The 18,778-nt window shown below is 35.6% G+C and overlaps 1 protein-coding gene across 1 annotated transcript in view; it reads right to left on the reverse strand.

Moving 5' to 3' along the window:
• Positions 1–18,778, reverse strand: part of LOC130448545 (lachesin) — a 121,241-nt gene that overhangs the window by 86,856 nt on the left and 15,607 nt on the right. The window lies entirely within an intron of this gene.

Here is an 18,778-nt window from a genome sequence, read left to right on the forward strand (position 1 = left end):
TGGACAGTGACGGAATTTGTTTCCAGACTTTCCAAAGGGCAAACGAATCGATATTAGTTATTACTAGTGATGGAATTTGTTTCCAGACTTTCCAAAAGGAAAACGAATCGATATGAGTGTTGGACAGTGACGGAATTTGTTTCCAGACTTTCCAAAAGGAAAACGAATCGATATGAGTATTGGACAGTGACGGAATTTGTTTCCAGACTTTCCAAAAGGAAAACGAATCGATATGAGTGTTGGACAGTGACGGAATTTGTTTCCAGACTTTCCAAAGGGCAAACGAATCGATATTAGTTATTACCAGTGATGGAATTTGTTTCCAGACTTTCCAAAAGGAAAACGAATCGATATGAGTGTTGGACAGTGACGGAATTTGTTTCCAGACTTTCCAAAAGGAAAACGAATCGATATGAGTATTGGACAGTGACGGAATTTGTTTCCAGACTTTCCAAAAGGAAAACGAATCGATATGAGTGTTGGACAGTGACGGAATTTGTTTCCAGACTTTCCAAAAGGAAAACGAATCGATATGAGTGTTGGACAGTGACGGAATTTGTTTCCAGACTTTCCAAAAGGAAAACGAATCGATATGAGTGTTGGACAATGACGGAATTTGTTTCCAGACTTTCCAAAAGGAAAACGAATCGATATGAGTGTTGGACAGTGACGGAATTTGTTTCCAGACTTTCCAAAAGGAAAACGAATCGATATGAGTGTTGGACAGTGACGGAATTTGTTTCCAGACTTTCCAAAAGGAAAACGAATCGATATGAGTGTTGGACAATGACGGAATTTGTTTCCAGACTTTCCAAAAGGAAAACGAATCGATATTAGTTATTACCAGTGACGGAATTTGTTTCCAGACTTACCAAAAGGAAAACGAATCGATATGAGTGTTGGACAGTGACGGAATTTGTTTCCAGACTTTCCAAAAGGAAAACGAATCGATATGAGTGTTGGACAATGACGGAATTTGTTTCCAGACTTTCCAAAAGGAAAACGAATCGATATTAGTTATTACCAGTGACGGAATTTGTTTCCAGACTTTCCAAAAGGAAAACGAATCGATATGAGTGTTGGACAATGACGGAATTTGTTTCCAGACTTTCCAAAAGGAAAACGAATCGATATGAGTGTTGGACAATGACGGAATTTGTTTCCAGACTTTCCAAAAGGAAAACGAATCGATATGAGTGTTGGACAATGACGAAATTTGTTTCCAGACTTTCCAAAAGGAAAACGAATCGATATTAGTTATTACCAGTGACGGAATTTGTTTCCAGACTTTCCAAAAGGAAAACGAATCGATATGAGTGTTGGACAATGACGGAATTTGTTTCCAGACTTTCCAAAAGGAAAACGAATCCATATGAGTGTTGGACAATGACGGAATTTGTTTCCAGACTTTCCAAAAGGAAAACGAATCGATATTAGTTATTACCAGTGACGGAATTTGTTTCCAGACTTTCCAAAGGAAAACGAATCGATATGAGTGTTGGACAATGACGGAATTTGTTTCCAGACTTTCCAAAAGGAAAACGAATCGATATTAGTTATTACCAGTGACGGAATTTGTTTCCAGACTTTCCAAAAGGAAAACGAATCGATATGAGTGTTGGACAATGACGGAATTTGTTTCCAGACTTTCCAAAAGGAAAACGAATCGATATGAGTGTTGGACAGTGACGGAATTTGTTTCCAGACTTTCCAAAAGGAAAACGAATCGATATGAGTGTTGGACAGTGACGGAATTTGTTTCCAGACTTTCCAAAAGGAAAACGAATCGATATGAGTGTTGGACAATGACGGAATTTGTTTCCAGACTTTCCAAAAGGAAAACGAATCGATATTAGTTATTACCAGTGACGGAATTTGTTTCCAGACTTTCCAAAAGGAAAACGAATCGATATGAGTGTTGGACAGTGACGGAATTTGTTTCCAGACTTTCCAAAAGGAAAACGAATCGATATGAGTGTTGGACAATGACGGAATTTGTTTCCAGACTTTCCAAAAGGAAAACGAATCGATATTAGTTATTACCAGTGACGGAATTTGTTTCCAGACTTTCCAAAAGGAAAACGAATCGATATGAGTGTTGGACAATGACGGAATTTGTTTCCAGACTTTCCAAAAGGAAAACGAATCGATATGAGTGTTGGACAATGACGGAATTTGTTTCCAGACTTTCCAAAAGGAAAACGAATCGATATGAGTGTTGGACAATGACGAAATTTGTTTCCAGACTTTCCAAAAGGAAAACGAATCGATATTAGTTATTACCAGTGACGGAATTTGTTTCCAGACTTTCCAAAAGGAAAACGAATCGATATGAGTGTTGGACAATGACGGAATTTGTTTCCAGACTTTCCAAAAGGAAAACGAATCCATATGAGTGTTGGACAATGACGGAATTTGTTTCCAGACTTTCCAAAAGAAAACGAATCGATATTAGTTATTACCAGTGACGGAATTTGTTTCCAGACTTTCCAAAGGAAAACGAATCGATATGAGTGTTGGACAATGACGGAATTTGTTTCCAGACTTTCCAAAAGGAAAACGAATCGATATTAGTTATTACCAGTGACGGAATTTGTTTCCAGACTTTCCAAAAGGAAAACGAATCGATATGAGTGTTGGACAGTGACGGAATTTGTTTCCAGACTTTCCAAAAGGAAAACGAATCGATATGAGTGTTGGACAGTGACGGAATTTGTTTCCAGACTTTCCAAAAGGAAAACGAATCGATATGAGTGTTGGACAATGACGGAATTTGTTTCCAGACTTTCCAAAAGGAAAACGAATCGATATGAGTGTTGGACAGTGACGGAATTTGTTTCCAGACTTTCCAAAAGGAAAACGAATCGATATGAGTGTTGGACAGTGACGGAATTTGTTTCCAGACTTTCCAAAAGGAAAACGAATCGATATGAGTGTTGGACAATGACGGAATTTGTTTCCAGACTTTCCAAAAGGAAAACGAATCGATATTAGTTATTACCAGTGACGGAATTTGTTTCCAGACTTACCAAAAGGAAAACGAATCGATATGAGTGTTGGACAGTGACGGAATTTGTTTCCAGACTTTCCAAAAGGAAAACGAATCGATATGAGTGTTGGACAATGACGGAATTTGTTTCCAGACTTTCCAAAAGGAAAACGAATCGATATTAGTTATTACCAGTGACGGAATTTGTTTCCAGACTTTCCAAAAGGAAAACGAATCGATATGAGTGTTGGACAATGACGGAATTTGTTTCCAGACTTTCCAAAAGGAAAACGAATCGATATGAGTGTTGGACAATGACGGAATTTGTTTCCAGACTTTCCAAAAGGAAAACGAATCGATATGAGTGTTGGACAATGACGAAATTTGTTTCCAGACTTTCCAAAAGGAAAACGAATCGATATTAGTTATTACCAGTGACGGAATTTGTTTCCAGACTTTCCAAAAGGAAAACGAATCGATATGAGTGTTGGACAATGACGGAATTTGTTTCCAGACTTTCCAAAAGGAAAACGAATCCATATGAGTGTTGGACAATGACGGAATTTGTTTCCAGACTTTCCAAAAGGAAAACGAATCGATATTAGTTATTACCAGTGACGGAATTTGTTTCCAGACTTTCCAAAGGAAAACGAATCGATATGAGTGTTGGACAATGACGGAATTTGTTTCCAGACTTTCCAAAAGGAAAACGAATCGATATTAGTTATTACCAGTGACGGAATTTGTTTCCAGACTTTCCAAAAGGAAAACGAATCGATATGAGTGTTGGACAATGACGGAATTTGTTTCCAGACTTTCCAAAAGGAAAACGAATCGATATGAGTGTTGGACAGTGACGGAATTTGTTTCCAGACTTTCCAAAAGGAAAACGAATCGATATGAGTGTTGGACAGTGACGGAATTTGTTTCCAGACTTTCCAAAAGGAAAACGAATCGATATGAGTGTTGGACAATGACGGAATTTGTTTCCAGACTTTCCAAAAGGAAAACGAATCGATATTAGTTATTACCAGTGACGGAATTTGTTTCCAGACTTTCCAAAAGGAAAACGAATCGATATGAGTGTTGGACAGTGACGGAATTTGTTTCCAGACTTTCCAAAAGGAAAACGAATCGATATGAGTGTTGGACAATGACGGAATTTGTTTCCAGACTTTCCAAAAGGAAAACGAATCGATATTAGTTATTACCAGTGACGGAATTTGTTTCCAGACTTTCCAAAAGGAAAACGAATCGATATGAGTGTTGGACAATGACGGAATTTGTTTCCAGACTTTCCAAAAGGAAAACGAATCGATATGAGTGTTGGACAATGACGGAATTTGTTTCCAGACTTTCCAAAAGGAAAACGAATCGATATGAGTGTTGGACAATGACGAAATTTGTTTCCAGACTTTCCAAAAGGAAAACGAATCGATATTAGTTATTACCAGTGACGGAATTTGTTTCCAGACTTTCCAAAAGGAAAACGAATCGATATGAGTGTTGGACAATGACGGAATTTGTTTCCAGACTTTCCAAAAGGAAAACGAATCCATATGAGTGTTGGACAATGACGGAATTTGTTTCCAGACTTTCCAAAAGAAAACGAATCGATATTAGTTATTACCAGTGACGGAATTTGTTTCCAGACTTTCCAAAGGAAAACGAATCGATATGAGTGTTGGACAATGACGGAATTTGTTTCCAGACTTTCCAAAAGGAAAACGAATCGATATTAGTTATTACCAGTGACGGAATTTGTTTCCAGACTTTCCAAAGGAAAACGAATCGATATGAGTGTTGGACAATGACGAAATTTGTTTCCAGACTTTCCAAAAGGAAAACGAATCGATATTAGTTATTACCAGTGACGGAATTTGTTTCCAGACTTTCCAAAAGGAAAACGAATCGATATGAGTGTTGGACAATGACGGAATTTGTTTCCAGACTTTCCAAAAGGAAAACGAATCGATATTAGTTATTACCAGTGACGGAATTTGTTTCCAGACTTTCCAAAAGGAAAACGAATCGATATGAGTGTTGGACAGTGACGGAATTTGTTTCCAGACTTTCCAAAAGGAAAACGAATCGATATGAGTGTTGGACAATGACGGAATTTGTTTCCAGACTTTCCAAAAGGAAAACGAATCGATATTAGTTATTACCAGTGACGGAATTTGTTTCCAGACTTTCCAAAAGGAAAACGAATCGATATGAGTGTTGGACAGTGACGGAATTTGTTTCCAGACTTTCCAAAAGGAAAACGAATCGATATGAGTGTTGGACAATGACGGAATTTGTTTCCAGACTTTCCAAAAGGAAAACGAATCGATATTAGTTATTACCAGTGACGGAATTTGTTTCCAGACTTTCCAAAAGGAAAACGAATCGATATGAGTGTTGGACAATGACGGAATTTGTTTCCAGACTTTCCAAAAGGAAAACGAATCGATATGAGTGTTGGACAATGACGGAATTTGTTTCCAGACTTTCCAAAAGGAAAACGAATCGATATGAGTGTTGGACAATGACGAAATTTGTTTCCAGACTTTCCAAAAGGAAAACGAATCGATATTAGTTATTACCAGTGACGGAATTTGTTTCCAGACTTTCCAAAAGGAAAACGAATCGATATGAGTGTTGGACAATGACGGAATTTGTTTCCAGACTTTCCAAAAGGAAAACGAATCCATATGAGTGTTGGACAATGACGGAATTTGTTTCCAGACTTTCCAAAAGAAAACGAATCGATATTAGTTATTACCAGTGACGGAATTTGTTTCCAGACTTTCCAAAGGAAAACGAATCGATATGAGTGTTGGACAATGACGGAATTTGTTTCCAGACTTTCCAAAAGGAAAACGAATCGATATTAGTTATTACCAGTGACGGAATTTGTTTCCAGACTTTCCAAAGGAAAACGAATCGATATGAGTGTTGGACAATGACGAAATTTGTTTCCAGACTTTCCAAAAGGAAAACGAATCGATATTAGTTATTACCAGTGACGGAATTTGTTTCCAGACTTTCCAAAAGGAAAACGAATCGATATGAGTGTTGGACAATGACGGAATTTGTTTCCAGACTTTCCAAAAGGAAAACGAATCGATATTAGTTATTACCAGTGACGGAATTTGTTTCCAGACTTTCCAAAAGGAAAACGAATCGATATTAGTTATTACCAGTGACGGAATTTGTTTCCAGACTTTCCAAAGGAAAACGAATCGATATGAGTGTTGGACAATGACGAAATTTGTTTCCAGACTTTCCAAAAGGAAAACGAATCGATATTAGTTATTACCAGTGACGGAATTTGTTTCCAGACTTTCCAAAAGGAAAACGAATCGATATGAGTGTTGGACAATGACGGAATTTGTTTCCAGACTTTCCAAAAGGAAAACGAATCGATATTAGTTATTACCAGTGACGGAATTTGTTTCCAGACTTTCCAAAAGGAAAACGAATCGATATGAGTGTTGGACAATGACGAAATTTGTTTCCAGACTTTCCAAAAGGAAAACGAATCGATATTAGTTATTACCAGTGACGGAATTTGTTTCCAGACTTTCCAAAAGGAAAACGAATCGATATGAGTGTTGGACAATGACGGAATTTGTTTCCAGACTTTCCAAAAGGAAAACGAATCGATATTAGTTATTACCAGTGACGGAATTTGTTTCCAGACTTTCCAAAGGAAAACGAATCGATATGAGAAGGATTACTCAAGAAAACTTTGTTGTAGGAAGTAATTTCATTCGATTACATAATTTTTAAACATAGAAACATCTTGTACATATATTTCGGATATATACGAATAGACGTTTGCCACATTTCACTCTTTCAAATGTATAAAAACTGTTTCTTTCCGAATTCGGGCATACTGGAAGAAAAAACGAACCTCTCCCTTCAAACCCTTTAGAAAGTTGTTCATTGTTATGAATAAAAAGTAATTTCCTTTAGCTGTGAAAAACGTTGTATCCGAAATTGGTCGAGGATTTTTTACCGATACTTTGGAGGAAGAGGATTAACGAACGAGATTTTTTACTTCTTTCTCTACCTTATCTATAGTTATATGAAATATTTGGAATTACATGGTTACGTTCTATTTTAAACAGACACAAGTCAATTAATTTGATTTAATCGTTCGGAATAACTTAAAAAAGTAACTCCGCGCTTTAGTTCACCATAAAATACGTTATGAAGAGCCGTGGGATTATTTCCACATTGGAAAGACAAAAAAATGGTATAGTTGGGTATTTATCCGAAGGGATACAGCAAAATACGAAATATGCAAAAGCTACAGATCTTTGAACTGTTTTAAAAGGTACTGCACTATACTGTTTCAAGACTAGTCCAACAAAACCTTTGTACGCTACTTCCAGAGTAATCCCCCCAGTACAGAATCCGTTACTTTCACAGGGACAACCTGTACAATCTAAAAATAGCAATAATCAATTTTCCGATCGATTTTTCAACAATTTTATGAGTTTAACTCGATAAAATTAATTGTTTAGGGTATATGTAGATTTTTAGATCGTTGTACACGTCATAAAGAGACATTAAGTAGACATTTATCATAAATCGTAGTTATTTATTGTTATAAATAATTAGTTAACAGAGTAGAAGGCATTTTCCAGCAAAATATGGGCTCAAATTACTACGGGAAAATATCACATCGATTTAATTTCAATTGGCAAGTGATTGTGCATTTTTTTGTATTGTAAAATATCGAGCCTTTAGTTCTGAACACGAATCTCGCAGTTTAGTCCGAGTAGATATCTAACAGCTCAAATTTCACTCAAATTGTGCCTAGTAATCAGCCTTGGGGCACAAGAAGACATCAACCCTTACAAGGTGATTTCTGTTGGTGAGGTTTTTGTTAATTACAAGCGAAACTCTGCTGAAACTACGGGAATAAAGAATAAACTGTTTTTAGTTATATTTAAACACGTAATTTTTGACGGTAACCAAGAATTTCCTTAGGTAAGATGAAGATCGAATTTATATACGTAAACCTTCAATGGATCCGGGTTCATTTTGCTTATTTTTAGTACCCCTTGGGGGAAAAGAAATATATTTAAATACAAATTCTGATTTCACATTTTTTAAATCAAGTATCTTTATAGAAAATGTCGTGTATTATAAATATTCTTTTAAATTGGGAAATTTAACAGCGAATATGATTCCAAACTCTATTCATGTCAATAACCATTAAAAATTAAACAAATTTAACTTTTCCGGATAAAAATTCATGAAATGTTTGACGTGCGGAACTCATTTCGAATGACGTAATATTCACAACATGTTCACGTTTTATTCAATGACTAAATGTCCGTTAATACGAACACGTTTCACAAAAAAGGTTTGTGGGTTTTATACAGATAATAAAGGGCGTAATATTTTACATTATTCTCGTTCAGTTCTAGCTTGACTTACCGAGAAAAATAACATGGAATGTATGTCTCTCGAGACCTTCAAATAACGAGATATCTGCAGAGACGAAGTTCTCTAAAATATCCACGCAAATAGAGTCAATTTAATATTACAATTACATTAACAAAATGACGCGATCAGATAAGCAAGCACCCTCTCAAAGACTGACCATGCTCGGCCTTTTCCTTATTAATATTCAATCCCCAAGACACAAAATAAATTAACTGTATCTTTTACTAGGAACAAGTTAATTTTCCAGAGATTCTTGCCGTCACCGAACATTAGTTCATGTCCAGATTCAATAGAAGTAATTTACAAAACGACTTTTTCGAAATGCATTCTTTCTGTCACAAACTACTGATCTTACTGGAGTCCTGAAACTTTTAAAAATCAAATTAATTCTACGTGGTGATCTCAATTTTGATTATTCCAGTGCGTATGCTGCTCAAGAATGTTTCCAGTCAATTTTTGATCCTTCTGGAACGGTCGTAAGATCAGTTCTAGTACTATAGACTATGTCTTGTTATTGTATGATCCAAAATCCACTGATTGTACTTTAATTGAGGTCTCTCCGATCATAAAGCAAAATTTTCTGTAAAATCCAGTGTTTAATCTTCAGATTAGATGCAGAAATATTCAACATATCCTTCGAATCTGAATTTTTTCTTACAAATCCCGCCATGAATCTGATTAAACGGCGGTGCAAAGTCTGGACTAAATGCTGGATATAGTACAAGTTCAATATCACCAAGGTGTTGGACAGTGACGGAATTTGTTTCCAGACTTTCCAAAAGGAAAACGAATCGATATGACTGTTGGACAGTGACGGAATTTGTTTCCAGACTTTCCAAAAGGAAAACGAATCGATATTAGTTATTACCAGTGACGGAATTTGTTTCCAGACTTTCCAAAAGGAAAACAGATCGATATTAGTGTTGGACAGTGACGGAATTTGTTTCCAGACTTTCCAAAAGGAAAATGAATCGATATTAGTGTTTATCAGTGACGGAATTTGTTTCCAGACTTTCCAAAAGGAAAACGAATCGATATGAGTGTTGGACAGTGACGGAATTTGTTTCCAGACTGTCCAAAAGGAAAACGAATCGATATTAGTTATTACCAGTGACGGAATTTGTTTCCAGACTTTCCAAAAAGAAAACGAATCCATATTAGTGTTGGACTGTGACGGAATTTGTTTCCAGACTTTCCAAAAAGAAAACGAATCCATATTAGTGTTGGACTGTGACGGAATTTGTTTCCAGACTTTCCAAAAAGAAAACGAATCCATATTAGTGTTGGACTGTGACGGAATTTGTTTCCAGACTTTCCAAAAGGAAAACGAATCGATATTAGTGTTTACCAGTGACGGAATTTGTTTCCAGACTCTACAAAAGGAAAACAAATCGATATTAGTGTTTACCAGTGACGGAATTTGTTTCCAGACTTTCCAAAAGGAAAACGAATCGATATTAGTGTTTACCAGTGACGGAATTTGTTTCCAGACTTTCCAAAAGGAAAACGAATCGATTTGACTGTTGGACAGTGACGGAATTTGTTTCCAGACTTTCCAAAAGGAAAACGAATCGATATGAGTGTTGGACAGTGACGGAATTTGTTTCCAGACTTTCCAAAAGGAAAACGAATCGATATGACTGTTGGACAGTGACGGAATTTGTTTCCAGACTGTCCAAAAGGAAAACGAATCGATATTAGTTATTACCAGTGACGGAATTTGTTTCCAGACTTTCCAAAAGGAAAATGAATCGATATTAGTGTTTATCAGTGACGGAATTTGTTTCCAGACTTTCCAAAAGGAAAACGAATCGATATTAGTTATTACCAGTGACGGAATTTGTTTCCAGACTTCCCAAAGGAAAACGAATCGATATGAGTGTTGGACAGTGACGGAATTTGTTTCCAGACTTTCCAAAAGGAAAACGAATCGATATTAGTTATTACCAGTGACGGAATTTGTTTCCAGACTTTCCAAAAGGAAAACGAATCGATATTAGTTATTACCAGTGACGGAATTTGTTTCCAGACTTTCCAAAAGGAAAACGAATCGATATTAGTGTTTATCAGTGACGGAATTTGTTTCCAGACTTTCCAAAAGGAAAACAAATCGATATTAGTGTTTACCAGTGACGGAATTTGTTTCCAGACTTTCCAAAAGGAAAACGAATCGATATGACTGTTGGACAGTGACGGAATTTGTTTCCAGACTTTCCAAAAGGAAAACAAATCGATATTAGTGTTTACCAGTGACGGAAATTGTTTCCAGACTTTCTAAAAGTAAAATCCAGTGTCCATTCTTCAGATTAGATGCAGAAATATTCAACATATCCTTCGAAACTAAGTATTTCTTCACGAATCCCGCCAAGAATCTGATTAAATGATGATACGACGGTGCAAAGTCTGGACTAAATGCTGGATATAGTACAAGTTCAATACCACCAAGGTGTTTGATTGTATTTCCCATGTTATTTTGTTGAAAGTACACATACTATCTGGATACTTCTTGGATAAAATCTCATATACTGAAAATTTATGTACATCTGGATTGGTTTCACATACACCATCAGGTCTAAGTGGATCAATAGGGATCATATTTGAGTAGGAGCTCTTCACACATCTCTACTTGTCCGATAATCTGGTGCTAAGTTGGTGTTGTACAGATTTTCTTGTACGACATGTTTAAATTAAGAATTTTCACATATGAAAACTGAAATTACTTATCAGACCCGCTTTGAAAATTGAATAATATCGATTTCCTTAAATTTATGAGTGGGTTTTAGAAAAATTAAAGTTTCTGTATGTCTTCACTTAACTTTCTTAAAATATTATTCGGTTCGTACGAGAAACCTCAAATCAGTTTGTAGTAATGATATTAGTAATTTAATATGCTTTTCTTAATGTCATTAAATCTTGAAAAGTTCCTTCAAAAACCAGATTAAAACCGAGAAAATAAAAATAAATGGAATAAACTCGATACTATCGAGAAAAGAGCAGATTTTAAAGCTTTAGAAGATGATCTTAAATTATATTTATGTATATGAATGATGAAATTTATTTAGAAAACAATGCTCGGTGAAATTCCGAATTGGTTCAGCCAAACTTACTGGTCCAATTATATTACAAACAACTTAGAATCTACCTGTAGAAATAAGGGAAATATCCAAAGCTTTTGTCTTTATTTGAAATATATTTTCAACCTATTCCCTGTATCATGTTCATTATAATTAAAATAATTATTAGATATTACTTTTTTTGCTCAAAAATTGCTTAAAATTGAACATAGATTCCAAAAAAATATTGATATTATTAATACGTTCAGTGCTAATGAAAAAATCCAGTAACTATCCACAAGTGCGTCACGGGGTTAATTAACGTCGCGTAGTAACTATCAACAAGTTCGTTACGGGGTTTAATTAGACTCGCACTGTAACTATCAACAAGTTCGTCACGGGGTTTAATTAAACTCGCGTTGTAACTATGAACAAGTTCGTCACGGGGTTAATTAAACTCGCGGTGTAACTATCAACAAGTTCGTCACGGGGTTTAATTAAACTCGCGCTGTAACTTTCAACAAGTTCGTCACGGGTTAATTGAACTCGCGTTGCAACTATGAACAAGTTCGTCACGGGGTTAATTAAACTCGCGGTGTAACTATCAACAAGTTCGTCACGGGGTTAATTAAACTCGCGGTGTAACTATCAACAAGTTCGTCACGGGGTTTAATTAAACTCGCGCTGTAACTTTCAACAAGTTCGTCACGGGTTAATTGAACTCGCGTTGCAACTATCAACAAGTTCGTCACGGGGTTTAATTAAACTCGCGTTGTAACTATGAACAAGTTCGTCACGGGGTTAATTAAACTCGCGGTGTAACTATCAACAAGTTCGTCACGGGGTTTAATTAAACTCGCGCTGTAACTTTCAACAAGTTCGTCACGGGTTAATTGAACTCGCGTTGCAACTATCAACAAGTTCGTCACGGGGTTTAATTAAACTCGCGCTGTAACTATCAACAAGTTCGTTACGGGGTTTAATTAGACTCGCACTGTAACTATCCACAAGTGCGTCACGGGGTTAATTAACGTCGCGTAGTAACTATCAACAAGTTCGTTACGGGGTTTAATTAGACTCGCACTGTAACTATCAACAAGTTCGTAACGGGGTTTAATTAAACTCGCGCTGTAACTATCAACAAGTTCGTCACGGGGTTTAATTAAACTCGCGGTGTAACTATCAACAAGTTCGTCACGGGGTTTAATTAAACTCGCGGTGTAACTATCAACAAGTTCGTCACGGGGTTTAATTAAACTCGCGCTGTAACTATCAACAAGTTCGTTACGGGGTTTAATTAGACTCGCACTGTAACTATCAACAAGTTCGTCACGAGGTTTAATTAAACTCGCGTTGTAACTATGAACAAGTTCGTCACGGGGTTAATTAAACTCGCGGTGTAACTATCAACAAGTGAGTCACGGGGTTAATTAGACTCGCACTGTAACTATCAACAAGTTCGTCACGGGGTTTAATTAAACTCGCGCTGTAACTATCAACAAGTTCGTTACGGGGTTTAATTAGACTCGCGCTGTAACTATCAACAAGTTCGTTACGGGGTTTAATTAGACTCGCACTGTAACTATCAACAAGTTCGTCACGGGGTTTAATTAAACTCGCTCTGTAACTATCAACAAGTTCGTTACGGGGTTTAATTAAACTCGCGCTGTAACTATCAACAAGTTCGTTACGGGGTTTAATTAGACTCGCACTGTAACTATCCACAAGTGCGTCACGGGGTTAATTAACGTCGCGTAGTAACTATCAACAAGTTCGTTACGGGGTTTAATTAGACTCGCACTGTAACTATCAACAAGTTCGTCACGAGGTTTAATTAAACTCGCGTTGTAACTATGAACAAGTTCGTCACGGGGTTAATTAAACTCGCGGTGTAACTATCAACAAGTTCGTTACGGGGTTTAATTAGACTCGCACTGTAACTATCAACAAGTTCGTCACGGGGTTTAATTAAACTCGCGCTGTAACTATCAACAAGTTCGTTACGGGGTTTAATTAGACTCGCGCTGTAACTATCAACAAGTTCGTCACGGGGTTTAATTAAACTCGCACTGTAACTATCAACAAGTTCGTCACGGGGTTTAATTAAACTCGCTCTGTAACTATCAACAAGTTCGTTACGGGGTTTAATTAAACTCGCGCTGTAACTATCAACAAGTGCGCCACGGGGTTTAATTAACCTCGCGCAGTAACTATTAAGTGCGTCATGGCGTTAATTAACCTCGCGATGGAACTATTAACAACTATACAACATGCCCGAAGTTCTTCAGGGGTCATGGTTTTCCTAAACTTTTCGTAACACCATGAACATTTTTTTTGGTGTCCTGGATCGTTCCAACATTTATTTTTTCTCTTCTCGGTCTAAAGCTTTCGACAATACCTCCTTGAACTACAAATATGGTACAGATTTACCTCGGTCACTAAAATCTACTCCTTTTTTGATTCTATTATAATCTAGAACGTATCTTGACTGGCATGTCCTTACGATTTCTTCCCGTTTCTAACAATTTGAGTTCATCTTAAGGACATTTAACTCATCACACCAGGACAAAGGACAAATGAGACACTGAACTTTATCACACTAATCAGGTATTTATGATATTTTTAAAATTGATTTTGTTGGTGAAATTTTGACAGTGTATACTGTATCGAACATCGAAATGAAGGGTAAAGGTTCGAACTTTCCTATAAATATACGTAAGATTCCATGGAAATACGAAGTCGGGGAACCGGATTTTTCGAAACCACGCGATGACAAAGCGGCGCCCGGCGTCAACTCGTAAAAACGCACCTTATTCCAATTCAGCACGCCTCATAAGTCAAGTCAATCGCGGTAACGTTCACAACATGTCAACAGTACAATCGATTACGTAAAAATTATACTTCTATAACAATCGATTTTACTATCAGATATAAGTGCAACGAACTATTAATTCAATGATTTATTAGTTGAAGAATTATTTTTATTTCGAATTATAATTGATTATCCTGAAAAGGTTATTTGATCGAATCGAAACCGATAATAATTTTTTGATTTTGTCAACTGGCAACACTGTCATTTCGATTGATATTTATACGCAATAATGCTGTGACACAAAAAAAGGTACAGGGAAAAAACCACTTTCTAATCAAAATTTAGTTATTCTGAAATTAATATTCAATCTTTGTTGTTTTCCTTCTTGATGTCTTCACTACTTCACTATGATTTTTGATACCTGACAGCTGTTTTCCTGAGTTTTAACTCTTCAAATCTTCTTCTGAAGGTAACGTTTGCTTGTGGGCAAAGTTCTGGCGGATTCTGGACTTCTTTCATTGACCTTTTGGCATTGTATCCTTACTATGTAACATGATAGGGTTGAACAGATCAAACATCTGATGGTAGGTAAAGGTTACGGCTAGCAGTGAGTCAGATGAGTCAATCAAACAAAATAAAAAAGAAAGAGAACCGGAAACTTGTCGGAGGTCAGACACATTAACCTGGAAGCTTGTAATTGCGTTGGATTAAATTCTCAGCTTTTCCACGATAATCAAAATTCATATCTAGCTGGACTAATTTCTGTGGTACCTGTCGAATAAAAAAGGCCGCGTCAAAATGATTCCACGGTTACTTTCCATGATGCAAAACATTTTTCTTGGTTAGATTCTTGGAAAATAAGCTGATTTACATAGAAAGAAATCTAAAACGAATTGGTGCAGCCGCTGAACATAAGTGGGATCAGCATCTAATGCATTTTGCAATAAAGCTGGTGTTGTATAGTGCGTTTTTGACCTCCTCCTACTCAATTTGAGAAAACTTTTGAAATCAAAGAGAATTAAATAAATTTTTTGCATCTAAATTGATTCTTTTAATCCTGTGGAACTACAAGTTTTTTTTAGCTCAAGATTAGTACAGGAAAATTAGGCGATTTTGAGCTAAAGATTTAAATTGAATTGGGCGGTTTTGATTGTTTAGATTTCGGGGAGGTTTTGGGATACTGAATAAGTAATAAAGCTTTTAACAAAATTACGAATTTTTCGAAATTTTGGGACTTGAAACTGAGAAATATTTTGAATCGTGAATAACTCGAAATGTACGAGGAATTTTGAAGCAAAAAAATCAACCGAGAATATTCACGATCGCGTTTTTTGAAAGTTAGTTCATTTGAAACCAAGAATTGGCACACAAATCGCGAGCTGATGCTCTGGCGTTAAGGGAGATTTACTCAAAAATAGCGACTCAAACAAAAAAATAACTGAGGACCTTTTTTGTAGAAAATTTTGTGCTCTACATTTTTTATCCTAGCAGGTTTTTTCGAATTCCTCCTAGTTTTCTGGTTATTCGCGTTTTAAAATTTTTTTAAGTTACAGGTTCCAAAATTTCGAAAACCCGTGCCCGTAATTACGTTGCTAGGCTTATCAGTAACCAAAAATCAGAAACGCCCAATTTAATTTCGGGGTTAATCCTCTTTTACCTGTACTAATTATACAGGGTGTCCCACGACGAGTTAAAACTATCTGTATATGGCAAAATACTGTATAACGTTGTTATTTTAAATAGAACACCCTGTATATCAATACATTTTTGAAATCTACGTAAAATTTTAGTTCACTTTTGTCCAAAAACTTTTTTCGAAGAATGTATACTTTTTGAGTTATTAATTTTTTTGTAAAAAATTTGACCTTCGCAGATCCTTATAAATTATTTTTTTACGAGATTATCCTCGAAGATATGAAAATGGTTTCTGTTTGTTCACTTTAAGCAAGGTCTGACGTATTTGAATCTATGTTGAAAAATGTTTCATTTTCAACAGGGTGTGTATAAAAAGTGTTCAAAGTTCAACTTCATAAATATCACATTTCTTTATTAGGTGTGGAAAACATTTAATTTCTAGACAACGGTAAAGTTTAGCTATAGGAAAGTATATATAAATTTGCCTTATTTTCCACCCCTGAATGAATTAAAATAGAAAAAACCTGGTGGTTCTATGTAAAAAAATAAAGAAATTTGATATTTATGAAGTTAAACTTTGAATACTTTCTATTCACACCCTGTATAAAATGAAAAATTTTTCAACATATATTCTAATACTTCTGTCTTTGCTTAAAGCAACCGAATAGAAATCATTTTCATATCCTTAAGGGTATCTTCGTAAAAAAATAATTTATAAGGATCTGCAAATTTTTTACAAAAAAATTAATAATTCAAAGAATATACATTTTTCGAAAAAAGTTATCGGACAAAAGTGAACTAAAATTTTACGTAGATTTCAAAAATGTATTAATATACAGGGTGTTTAATTTAAAGTAACAAAGTTAAAGTTTAACTCGTGTTGGGAAACCTCGGTCTCTGAAGATGATGATTTGATACCGAAACGCCGTTTCGAACAACCAAAAGATAGTATAGAAAGTTAAGTTTTCAATATTTTTCTAATTGAGTGAACGAGATTAAATCTTCAGTCTTTAGTTTAGGATTTAATATCGTCCCCTTATTTCATATCTCATTAAATCCTAAACGGAATAAAAATTTGAGTGGGAAGTTATGTAAATGTTTGCGGTAAAGCGATTTTCGTTTTGTTCAAATAACGGAGCCATTCATGTGCTTTAATACATTATTCTTGGGATATTTCCGCGGCGCTATAATAAAACTTGAGGCAAGAAAAGGTTTAGCGAAAAGTGAAAAACGTCCAAGTTTATTTAAGTGAAAAGATATTATAGGTAAGCTCAAATTACCTCACACATTTTCCAAATAATTCTAAATGATTTTCGCTATCACACACAAGCTTAAACATCTTCAATCTTCTCGATTTTCCTTATTTTAATATCGTACTTCGATCATTAGAATTGATATTGATATTTTGAGGTTATATTGTACCTTAAACTCAAATTTTCAAATAATTTATGGCCCAATTTGACCAATCCATCCTCTAGCTTAAGTACCAAACCCCCAAATGTTTCGGACTGTAGAAAATAAAAGCTTTCGAGTGAAGTTTAACTTAGAGGTTAACTTACAACTAAGAACTACCTGTCTTGATCTACAGATGGCGGTAGCTGCTTGAAAAATTTAAGAAAGTACACAGTAAAATATCGGGTAACCGAGTTTAAACGAAGTGATCGACCAAATGAGGTGACGAATCCAGAATAGACATTTCAAAAAATGCTGTACATGCTGAGGATGTTTCCATGGATGAAACGTGGGTCCATCACTTCACATCCGATACAAAAAAACAATCAAAACAATGGATTGAAAAAGGGAGAACCGGCTCCAAAGAAGACAAAGACAGTTCCAACTGCAGACAAGGCCATGGTGTCGGTTTTTTGGATGCGCATGGTATAATTTTCATTGATTATATAGAAAAAAAGTAAAAATAATAAACGGCGATTATTATTTGAACTTATTGTAACGTTTGAGCGAAGAAATAAAGCAAAAACTGCAGCTTTTGGCTAAGAAGAAAGTGTTGTATCACCAAGACGATACACCAGCTCAGAAATTCGTCATTGCAATGGACAAAATTGATGAAATGAAGTTTGAATTGCACCCTATTCACTAGATTTAACCCCCTTGTATCATTTTCTATTCCTAGATTTGGTAAAATGACATGGTGGCTAAAGAATTATTAACAATGAAGAGGAGCAGACTCCATTTCCTTGGAAAACTAACGTTGTATCATCGAAATCCCTTGTACGTTCTAAAAATACAATTTAAAATCATTTGGTAAGATCTGTAGAAGTTGTCAGATGTGTACACAGCTTTTTTCTCAACTACAACCACAAAAAACTGACGAAATTATTTCAATATTCCAACATTTTATGTATAATCGAATGACGAATCGATTTCTCCGATGGAATCTGTGATTAATCCATTAATTTCTTATCGAGAAATCAATATCACTTTCTGAGAAATTGATTATAAATAATGACGACGAGAATTTTACAGAGAAAATTACATACTTCGAGCTAGCACTGTTATAAACGTACTGATATATAGTAAATTAAACTATAATTGTTCGAAAAAATTTTCTGTTCTCCTTGATACTTTCTACCATTCGAAAAGTTGATAAATACTTTCCAATTTGTGTTTTTGATGCTAAATTATTCTTAATAAATAATGTCTACTCTGGTATAAACAGCCATCACTCCACTGCGACAACTTTTTGTGATTCTCCAAAGGTTTTTCTCCAGGTTTTTGATCGTGTTGATCATAATATTTTGATTCACAGTTCTAGGGTTTCACGGAAACCCCTCTCGCACGATTTAAGTCATATCTCACCAACAGAAGTCAATGTCTTTATAT

Source organism: Diorhabda sublineata, chromosome 9 (assembly GCF_026230105.1).
Source record: "Diorhabda sublineata isolate icDioSubl1.1 chromosome 9, icDioSubl1.1, whole genome shotgun sequence".
In the NCBI taxonomy this organism is placed as follows: domain Eukaryota; kingdom Metazoa; phylum Arthropoda; class Insecta; order Coleoptera; family Chrysomelidae; genus Diorhabda; species Diorhabda sublineata.